Here is a 10,269-nt window from a genome sequence, read left to right as displayed (position 1 = left end):
TCAGCTGCTACTCCGTCTTGTGGCAGAGGTGTCCTGACTTCTGTCATACACCGCGGTGAGAGCGCAAGATCACGGCCAATGCTGGTGACTAGACTGGAAAGGCAGCCAAGTGGCAAAGTCGATGACAATATTCTGGTGCATCCGTTGTGCCATTTCAGGTATGGTGTTAGCCAAGACCTTTTGATTTTGCTCAAAATTGATATATAAAAATATACCTGCTTGGAGGTGCTTTTGGCCAGCCGTGTTCATGCATTACTCACTTCCATTGTCATTCACATTTTCTTCCAGACCACGGCAGCTTACAGTATGGCCATTGGGCCAGACTACTTGAGGCATTGGTTCTTTTCGCTGTGAATGACTGTATTCTGCCCAATCACAATATGCCACAGAGATCCTACAGAGCCACTTTCAGTGACACAAACTTTTAGGCAGCAGTGGTCTGTGCAGGTAGGAGCAGTGGGGCGGGGTGGGATGTCGACAGATGACGGAATAGGAATTTTTTGTTTATTCAATTTTCCCTAGTCTGTAATTTGTTGACTCCCCCGCCCTGCCCGCGCTTACTTGTACAGACTGCCACTGCTTGTAGGTAAGTGAGGGTATCTTTTAAAGCAAATATATATTTTTTACTCATTTTAATGTTTCTGACGGCTGAACAGCTCCATATGCACTTCTACCAGGCCTGTACTACATTACATCTCAGGTGCGCTGCTTGGGGTGGCCATGTTTTAAAATTGACTTCCTTGTGTGTGCATGCGTTTGAACACACAAGCCAGGGCTACCATCTTTAAAAGGTTTCAGCTCATTCCAGAATGGCCTCCCTTACAGGAGGAAGCAATGGCGGCCATTCAAAATATTTTGGTAAAACTTTATGACAAACCATTAAAAAATGGTTGCCTGTGCATCCACACATGTGTGCACCCATGGGCAGCCATTTTTTTTTTACAATGCTTTGGTAATAAAGACTTACAGAAATGTTTTAAACATTGGCAAAAACCAACAGGTTAACAGTTAATGGCAAGCTATTCGCTTTACTATTACTACTTCGTTAGAGTCTACGAGGAGTGAGTTGCCATCTATGGTTTGAAGGTAGTCAACAATCTCTCACTGGTGTTGCAGACCTGTATATTTGTCGGCAAAGTGTCAACAGGCCACAAGTCATGGCCCACGACCATTGTCTGCAGGATGCCTGCAGAACTCTGTCATCCGCAGGAAGTGAACATGCCACCTCTTGGTGTCTGCAGGAAGTCAGTAGCCCTCTAAAGTAGACCACAGGAAGTCGACAGATCTCACCAGTGTCTGTAGGAAGTTATTAGTCCTCCATCTGTGTATGCAAGAGGTCAACTGGCCTCTGTCAGTGCCCAGAGCAAGCCAGCAGACCTCTATCGTTCTCTAGAGGAAGTCAGTGGAAAGCTACTGGTGTCAACAGGCCGTCAGTAGACATCATTGTTTGCATGAATGCATTCAGCACCCATTGAAGCCTACAGGAAGTCTTCAGACCCTAATTAGAATTTGCAAGAAATCTGCAGGCCTTCATCGTTGTCTGCAGGAAGTCAACAGACCACTCTCCCAAAAGTCAGTGGGCCACTATTGAAATGTGCAGGTCGACCATATGTCTATAAGAAATCAATTGCTCCTTATTGGTGTCTGCAGAAAAAAACACTCAAGGAAGAAATCCCAAATGTGGGGCCTTGTTTAAAAACAATTTACAAATGTACCAGGTGCAGACTAAGAAAAACAATGAGTTGTGTTTTAAATCACCAGTAAAAATTTGGTTTATCACCAAATTTTGAGGCTGTGATGTTTAAAATAGCTGACTTTTTGCAAACTCAGAAATTGTGTCTGTGCTTATAGTCTGGGCGACTGGAATTCTGGGGTACTACCACTACAGAGTTTTCCCCATTACTTATGCATTTTCCATATAATTCATCAACCACCGTATAATCTGCAGATAAAAAAATATTTTTTCTAGCTCAAACGGATCAAAAGTTACTGAAAATGCAGTGACATGTTTCTGCACAGGCCTTTCCCAAAATTTGACTGACTGCTCTTTCAGTTTCTTATTGTTCTATTTGGGCGTTAAACTGGTACTAATGAGATTAAATATTTGCCCAGACAGTGTTAACCTCTGTAAAAATGTCAAACTAATAAAGTAATACTATCACAAAATGTGCCATGATACACTGCATTATTTGCCTTTTCTTGCTGCATAATTTAGTCAGCCTTGCTGTATAATTTGGCTGTAGATAAAAACTATAAACATGTGTACGTTTGCTTAGGTTGATTCTGGCCTAACTGACTGCGCTAAAGGCTAGAATTTTAAAACAATGTTTACCTCATCACAGTATAACTCACTGCTTTACAAAAACGAATACACATGTCTAAAACAGTTCACACAGCCTTACTAATAATTAGGGCCACTGGAATTATGCCGCTATGGAGGAACAGATTATGTGGCGGGTTGACTAAACTATGTGGCAAGAAAATGCTAATTATGCTGCATAATGCAGAACATTTTGTGATAATATTTCTTAATTGTTTTGATATTTTTACACCTTAACACTTTCTCTGCATTTCCTCGGTACCTGTATACCATGTGAAAGGCCTTCCACTGGGCTGCAACACGTTTATCCTTTTTTTAGTACCATATAATTCTTTTGCATTAACGATTCTTTTTTTTTAAACTAAAACCTGCAAATTATGCAGCAGATGAAAGACGAGGTGGAAGATGCACAAATTAAATATCATAATTCGAGTGGCCCTTCTAATAATTAATAGATTATTAGAAAAAGAAAGGGGTAAAGAACAATTTAAGTGACAGAGCACAAAAAAAACATGAGCAAAATTTAAATTTACTGAATCCCTTCTTTGGACTATGAAAGATAAAGGTTAGAAAGACCTATGAGATTTCTAATTTGTGTGATCACGGTGAAATTAAATAAGCCAGCCCTGCCCACTGTTTTGCTGTCCCTGTGCGCGTTAACCCCCTGAGGCTTACGCGCCCTCCATTTTGGGGTCGCTCGTCATGCGCCGTGGCGAATTGACCCCGGGTTCAGTTTAAGTTGAACCTCGTGAGAACAAAGGCTGCAGTGTGGAAACAGGAGAATGAAACCACAGTCTGACTGATGCTCACAAACCAGAAGATATTTGTAGGATTACAAGCCGGGCAGATCTGGGGTTACTAAATGGGAAACAATTTTATATTATTTCTGGAAATCAGAACAAATAAGAAATAGTGCGACCATGAATAAGAGTTTTTTGGAGTTTTTTTAAACAAAACATTTTTTTTCTTCTTGTGTGTTCAAGCCCATGCAACATAGCGAACTGTATGTAATAGGGGAACGGACGAGCAGTGGTGCTGGAACCATTTTCAGAGTGGGCGTGTCCTCATCTGCGTTACATCGCTAAAGTCATCGGGATTGTGAAACATTCAAGCATCGCACAAGGAACAAGTGTAAGAAATGAGCCACGCCCCTTCAAAAGGAGAACAGTAAAGCTGTAATATCTGAACAGTCAGGGTCTGAAAATAGTCCCGGGCACCAAAATACAAGTAGCCTCCATTAGTGAATTACAAAGCAAAAAATGTGGCCCATGCTTGCAAGCTGGGGCAAGTTTTGAACTTGTAAAGACATGCAGTATGTGATTTGCAAGGTATGCAAGATTGCATGGATTTGAGGTTGCTGCAGTCAATGCTTGTTTTAATATCAGGGAAATCTAAAGTAAAAACAGACCTAGAAGATCATAAAACAGGCCCACAAACAGTCCAAAATACTGGCCCACATGCTGACCTGTCAGACCAGTCCATCGGGCAATGCCTGATTGACCTATAGGTCAGCCCAACCCCACTGCCCGTGGCACTTTTTAGAGTAAACTGTTGTACATATAAGCATGGTGTGGAAACGCATTGCCATTTACAAACAACACATTTTCCATTGAAATGACCCCTAAATTTGCACAGACTAAAACTATGAAACATGCAAATTATAATGTGTGGAAATCAGCTTTCAGTGAATATTTATCCTTTCACATCACCAAGTAAAATATATTTATTTCTTTTAATTCTAATAAAATATTTGTTTCCAACAAGCTTATGAATTAAAACAGAAAATACTTCATTTGTGCTTTCCTACCTGATAATATATTTCAAAATATTTGTACAGTTCAAGTTTTGTTGTGTTAAAAAGAAAATAACATCTTACAGCTTTTCTTTCAAGCGCCGCAGATTGTTGCATAATTCACATTACAAAATCAGCTCACTAATCTCCATGTTAAAAGAATAAGCAGCAATCAGTCAGAACACAGAACCTGCCCTCTGTCAGATGAAAGCAAAATTTAAAGGTATCTTGTTTGCTTATTCACCTTCTGAACACATGCATGGTTATTTTGGGGGTGATGCAGCACCCCGACATCCCTACTTCCTGCATCTCTGCCTGCGAGTAGGATATCCATTTGCGCATGTGCTTCTCTTTGAATACATCTGATTAGGTCTAAAGGGATTCGATTTCAATTTAATTAGACAAAGGAATTGACAATGTGCTCAACTGGGGTCGTTGTAATGTGAGAATCTTGCACTGGGTTACATCAGATATGTTTTATTTGGAAAAGACCCACCATTCTTAGACTAGGACATCACAAATATCCTATATACTGAGACTTACAGGAGGTACTGATGGAGTGTTAACAAACAGAAGGCTAGAGATACTAAAATACTGGTCACAAAACGTTGCCGCAAATTATGCAGCAACTTTTTGAGACCAGTTTTTACTTCTGGGATGAGGCTTGTGTTTTAATTAGTCGCATCCCAAAATCTTCAGTCGCAAGAGTCGCGAATGACATACCTACTGAATATTAATTAGACCGGATGCTATTTGCAGTCCCCTGTGACTAGTTACAAGTACGTGGATGGTGGCCTACACAGTACTATTGTTGTAAACAGTCTACGTTCCTTAACGCCTTAACCGCGGCGGCAATTTTGCCGCGGTGCGGGCGTTCTAAAGAGTAGGCGGGGCTGCGATGGCCGTTGGCAGCTCCAGGGAGGGAGTGCTCCCGACGGAACGGGTTAAATGAACCAGCACTGCTTTTAAAAAACAACATTTTATATTTGGGAAAACATGGGGGTTAGCAAGTGGTGGTCCTCTAGGCCACAGTCTGTAAACCAGGAGGCTGTTCAACGTGTCTTTCTTGTTTGCGAATCAGTTATCGCTTCCTTTGAGGTGTTTGTAACCAATCAAAGGTTTGCGACTGCAGTACCAGTCGCAAACCGTTGGTGCATCCCATTGCGACTAGCAATTACAAGGAGAAGGCATTTATGTGCCTTCATAATTGCAATTTGGAATGCATAATCAACCAATTTTATGTTTCTGAAAAGCTTTTTAGATTCAGAAAATGTGATCAATAAATAGAAAAATAAAATGTTGCCGTATCAAAGGCTATGATTTTATGAATCGCTGGTTTTGGGTTTGTAAAATGACTTGCTTTGTACATCTGGCCCTAAGTGAGTTTTGCTGAACGTCCACTCTAAGAGTGCCCTTCCCTCAGTTTCCCTATTTAGAGGTTGGCGGAAAGGGTTTATTTCTGATGAGGATGAAGTTTACAGCACCACTGTCATGAAAAACTTTCCATGGGACCGAAACTTGTGTGAATGGCTTTTGAAATACTGCCATATTTACAGCACCCCCCACTAGGAAATACTGTAGGGGTTTGCCATGTGAACCATGGTGGCCCCAGACAGAACAAGCTAAGTAAAGCTAATAGCGCTCCACTTTCTAATGCGCGTTGCAAGCTATTGCCTTTGGCTATGCTTGTTTGCAAAACATTATTAACAAAAGTAAAGGTCTGCCTGGATTTTATTGTATTAGTTCAGTGTTGATAATTTTAAACCCTTGACCTGCAACCCCTTCCGACACAGGTCGCAGTGATTGCAGCCCACACCGCAGGTCTACCACCTCCAGATATTCCTTCCGAGCACCACTATACCACCACGCGATCTTGAGAAAGAAAACTATAAATGTCCCTGACACGCAGGAAGAAAGGTCCCAGTGTGCTATGGACATATTTCTTCAACTTTTCAACGACCAACCTCTGCATGGGGATTTTTTGCTGAAAAACAAATGAGAATACCATGTGGGCCCAAAAAATGGCGGGCGCAATTTTGACTGTGGTATTCCTGCTCTCCCATGAGCATAAGAAAAGTATTTGCATCTCCCAGGTACAGTGACCTTTGCTGGTGTTGCACAAAGTCGGTCGTCTTTCCTAACCGTGTGATTGTACCAGTCTGTCTGCCCCAAGATTGAACATGTCTAATCATGACCAGAAATCAAGAGGGGCGCCAAGGCTGAAGCATCTGTAGTACATGTGTACAAGGAAGATGTAGAACTTCGGAAGCCAGACCACCAGGAAGTGGCATAGACAGGGTTAATGCTAAAGGGACAACAACAGGGGCATAGCTAGCAATGGTTCAGCAGGTGCATTGGCACCTGGGCCAAGAGCCCTGAGGAGCCCATTGAACCCTGATAATGGCTACCGTTTACTACGACAACACCAGTTTAAGATGCCATTTTCCTTGTTGGCACCAGGCTCCGTGGCATCCTTGCTTTGCTGCGGGGCAAGGGGACTTGCTTTAGCTTAAGATATGCAAGTGGGGCTGTCCCGGGCTTCTAATTTAACTCATGTGCTGTTGATCCAGTGCTGGGCCAACCCCTTACCATTGTCTATCTGATATTGACTGAGAGGTGATGGGTGTTAACATTTAGTCAAACATATTCATTAACACTGTAACCCATTTGGTTGCACAAGGAAGAGCAGGAATCAGTGAAGAAAGTGACATTTTGTTATTGCAAGTTAGTAGTCAAGTTTATGTAAATGAATCTCAAGACCATGCTGTAGAGGTACAGAATAACCTCCTAAAGAAGTTCAGGCGTATCAACAAGAGGCAGACAAGACGTTCAGTCACAGCAATGCAGAGAATTAATAATACTAGGATTTGATGCTCAGAGAAGTCTCTGATCCCCTCTCCTTAACATGAGTAATATCTAAAATCATCTGATATGGGTCTAAACTAATTAGGATGATCAAGTCTAAAAGAATCTCAAAAGGGTCGGGGAAGGCTGAAAGTGCAGGAAGGTGTCAGCATTTCAGAAGCCCGGCCAAGAGTCTTCCCGGGATAGGGAAATAAGTGTTAGCCTAAGCCACACTCAACAAAGAGTCAAAGGGAAAGCATAGAGGTCTGTACCTCCTAAAATCCAGAGGAATAGTGCACTCAAACTGTAAGAGCACCAGTTAATGCCACACATATCATCTGAATGTCACCCCAGAACCATGTAATCACTGGCTCCAATGCCCTTTGTATCCTCACGTTAGAAGCTGCAACATTGGAAGATTCTCCCAGACCAGACCTGGGAACGATGTCGTTCTTGGGTACCTCCAACTCCTTCATATATTACTGACTAGGAACTGTCATTTAATGCTCTGGCTCTCCATGTTCTTCGCCAAGGTCCTCTTCTCAGGCTCTCTATCACTAATGCAGTGTTACATCTATTCCCAGACTAACAAACCATGCGAATGTATCTGCAAGGAAATGACATGCAAGCAGAAATGGGAAAACAGTATTTATGCAGAAAGAACTACAGGCCTACTCTTAAACGTATGTTTCAATTATGTACACTTAAGCATTCAAGTGTGCACATCCAACTACAAATAAATGAAACACGTCAGTACATCAATACTGCATTAGATCCATTTTGCTCTTTAAGTAAATGCAATATAACTTTGAAAACATGTAACTGAGAACTATATTATACATTCAAATGTAAAAACATTAGTGCAAATGTTTACATAAATCCTTCTTGTTTCTGAAGTAAATACATTTTAATAATGCGAGGAAGATTTAACAAGTTCCTAAAGACAACATTTCACATTAATAAGGCTAAGGCACACAGTATATATGAATTTCTAGTTCTACAGTGAATGCACGTCGGCGTTGTGTTTACATGTATTAAGGTGCCATGCAATGTATTAGCACGCGCATCCTGCCTTTGCACGCGCGTCCTGCCATAACACTATGACGTCAGTATGTTCTACCTGGAATGCTGGCATGTTGACAGTTTAGATAGGAGTTGCTGCGAGAGGCTCTGAGGAGTAGACGTGCCTTGGTGTCAGTGTGTTTACCAATAAAAGCAGTTTTACACCTACCTGTACGACGTGTCATCTTTACAAGTTGGCGACGAGGACGGGATCACTGACACCGCGACGAACCCACCTAGGGTCACCTGTTCTTTGTTCTGGGGACGTCTTCTGCCTGCTGAGGTTGCACTCTCATTTTCATTTCCGCTAGCCACCGTTGGACTCTCTAGCTCTTCACCAGCGGGTACTTCGAGCGGAGTCTTCAGGGATTGATGGGCTGATTTACCTCATTCAGCCAGTATTTTTCTTCTGTCATCGGGGTCAAGATCTGCATGTTGGCAGTTCAGGTTCTCTTTGAGAGGTTGACCATCACTGTAGGCAGCGAGTTGGAAATCGTTCCGTCCACCGATTTTATCTGGTGAGTTTTGTTGTTGTCCGGCCAGCTGTGGAGACCCTGCGTGTCGTCGGGGTCATGTGTCGAATGCCTTCAAGTGCGAGTTGACAGTGTTTTTCCATGAGGAAACCTGTACTGGATGCTGGATAACAGTGTTTTTTCTCTGTGGGGGAATCACTGTATGAGACTATGTGTAACGGTGTGAAGGTCTAGGAATGTCTTTGGGAGCCGCAATCCGGACAAACGGTTAATTCTGGTCAGGTTTTGGAAGGTACGTTCACCTTGAGGGAAAATGTATTGCCTTCAGTGACTGCCGTTTATGTCTTTGGTTGTGTGACTTATTTACCCCCTTGAACATCGTTGAAGTCAAAACGAACGCCGCATTCCTGTCAGGACTCCAAGTCGCATTTCAGACGAGCGGCTTTCTTGTCAGAGTTTCGGATGACGTCACTGGAACGCATACGTGATTCGACGTCTGTCGGCCATTTTTAGAGAGTGAAAATCTCCATATGAGCGTGTCTCCAGCTATGGTGACACGCACACCAATTAACGGATTTTAGGATGTTTTGCTTCATGTTCTTTTCGGATCGTGTTTGCTACAGAGACACGCACACTTACTATCGTGATAATTAAGCGTGTCCTCTACAGCGGGTGGCACGCACACCTATCCTTAAGAGTACATCCTGAGGGTCAAATTCATTACTGTTTGGGAGCGTGTTTTCTACAAGGGCGACACGCACACCAATCCGTGTGACTGCATCCTGAGTGGATATTAATAACGACAGTGACACGAATACCATAATTGGTTATAGCATCTATTCAAATATTTATTGGCATATTTGTACTCTTTGTCTGAAAAGGCTGGTTTGTGAACATTAATTCCTAAATTTAATATATCAGTTCTGTGTTAAATTAGTTACTCTCTCATCAGTCATGGCTTCAGGAAATGTGTGGAATTTATCTCCTCCATTACCTTTAATACATTCAACAGGGGATGATGCACTCAAATGGGAAGAGTGGTGGGAATACTTTGAGAATTATATGTCTACTTTTGAAGGCAAAGAAGAATTGACCCCTGAGAAAAAAAAGAAAATTCTTCTTCATTGTTTAGGTGCAAAAGCTATGAAAATTTACAATCGTATTAACAAAAAACCTAGAACAGGTGATGTGTATACTATCGCTTTAGAAGATTTGACTATGTATTTCAAACCCACTATTTCTATTTCAGTTAACAGGTTCAAGTTTTTTCAACGCAAACAAGCCCCTGAGGAATCTGTAGAAGATTATGTTGCTGCGTTGAAAAACTTGGCGCTTACTTGCAGATATGGGGCATTACATGATGAGTTGATTCGTGACCAGGTTGTTATGAGGTCCTCCAATAAGCATGTTCAGGAGAAATTGTGGGCTAAAGGTGAATTGCCATTAGAAGAAGTGGTTGAAATAGTAAAGTGTACAGAACTCACTGGTAGATGTGCTAAGGCTGTGTTGCAGGAAGAGAAATCCTCCACAGAGGACAAATCCACTGTGGCGAAAGTCATAGGTTCAAAGTATAAAAACAGTAAACCCAGTTCTGGTTATGTACAGAGAAAGGATCCCGCTTATAAAGTAAAACTGTCTGATGATAGAAAATGTTTTAGATGTGGTAGTAGATACCATTTGGTAAATGACAAATCATGTCCAGCTTTGAGACAAAAGTGTTCAAATTGTGGAATGGTTGGGCATTTCAGTGCCATGTGTCCAAAAAAAACCAGAAAGGG

Source organism: Lissotriton vulgaris, chromosome 12, assembly GCF_964263255.1.
Source record: "Lissotriton vulgaris chromosome 12, aLisVul1.2, whole genome shotgun sequence".
NCBI classification, from domain to species: Eukaryota; Metazoa; Chordata; class Amphibia; order Caudata; family Salamandridae; genus Lissotriton; species Lissotriton vulgaris.
The sequence above is the reverse complement of the archived record's forward strand: the minus strand, read 5'-3'. Positions refer to the sequence as shown.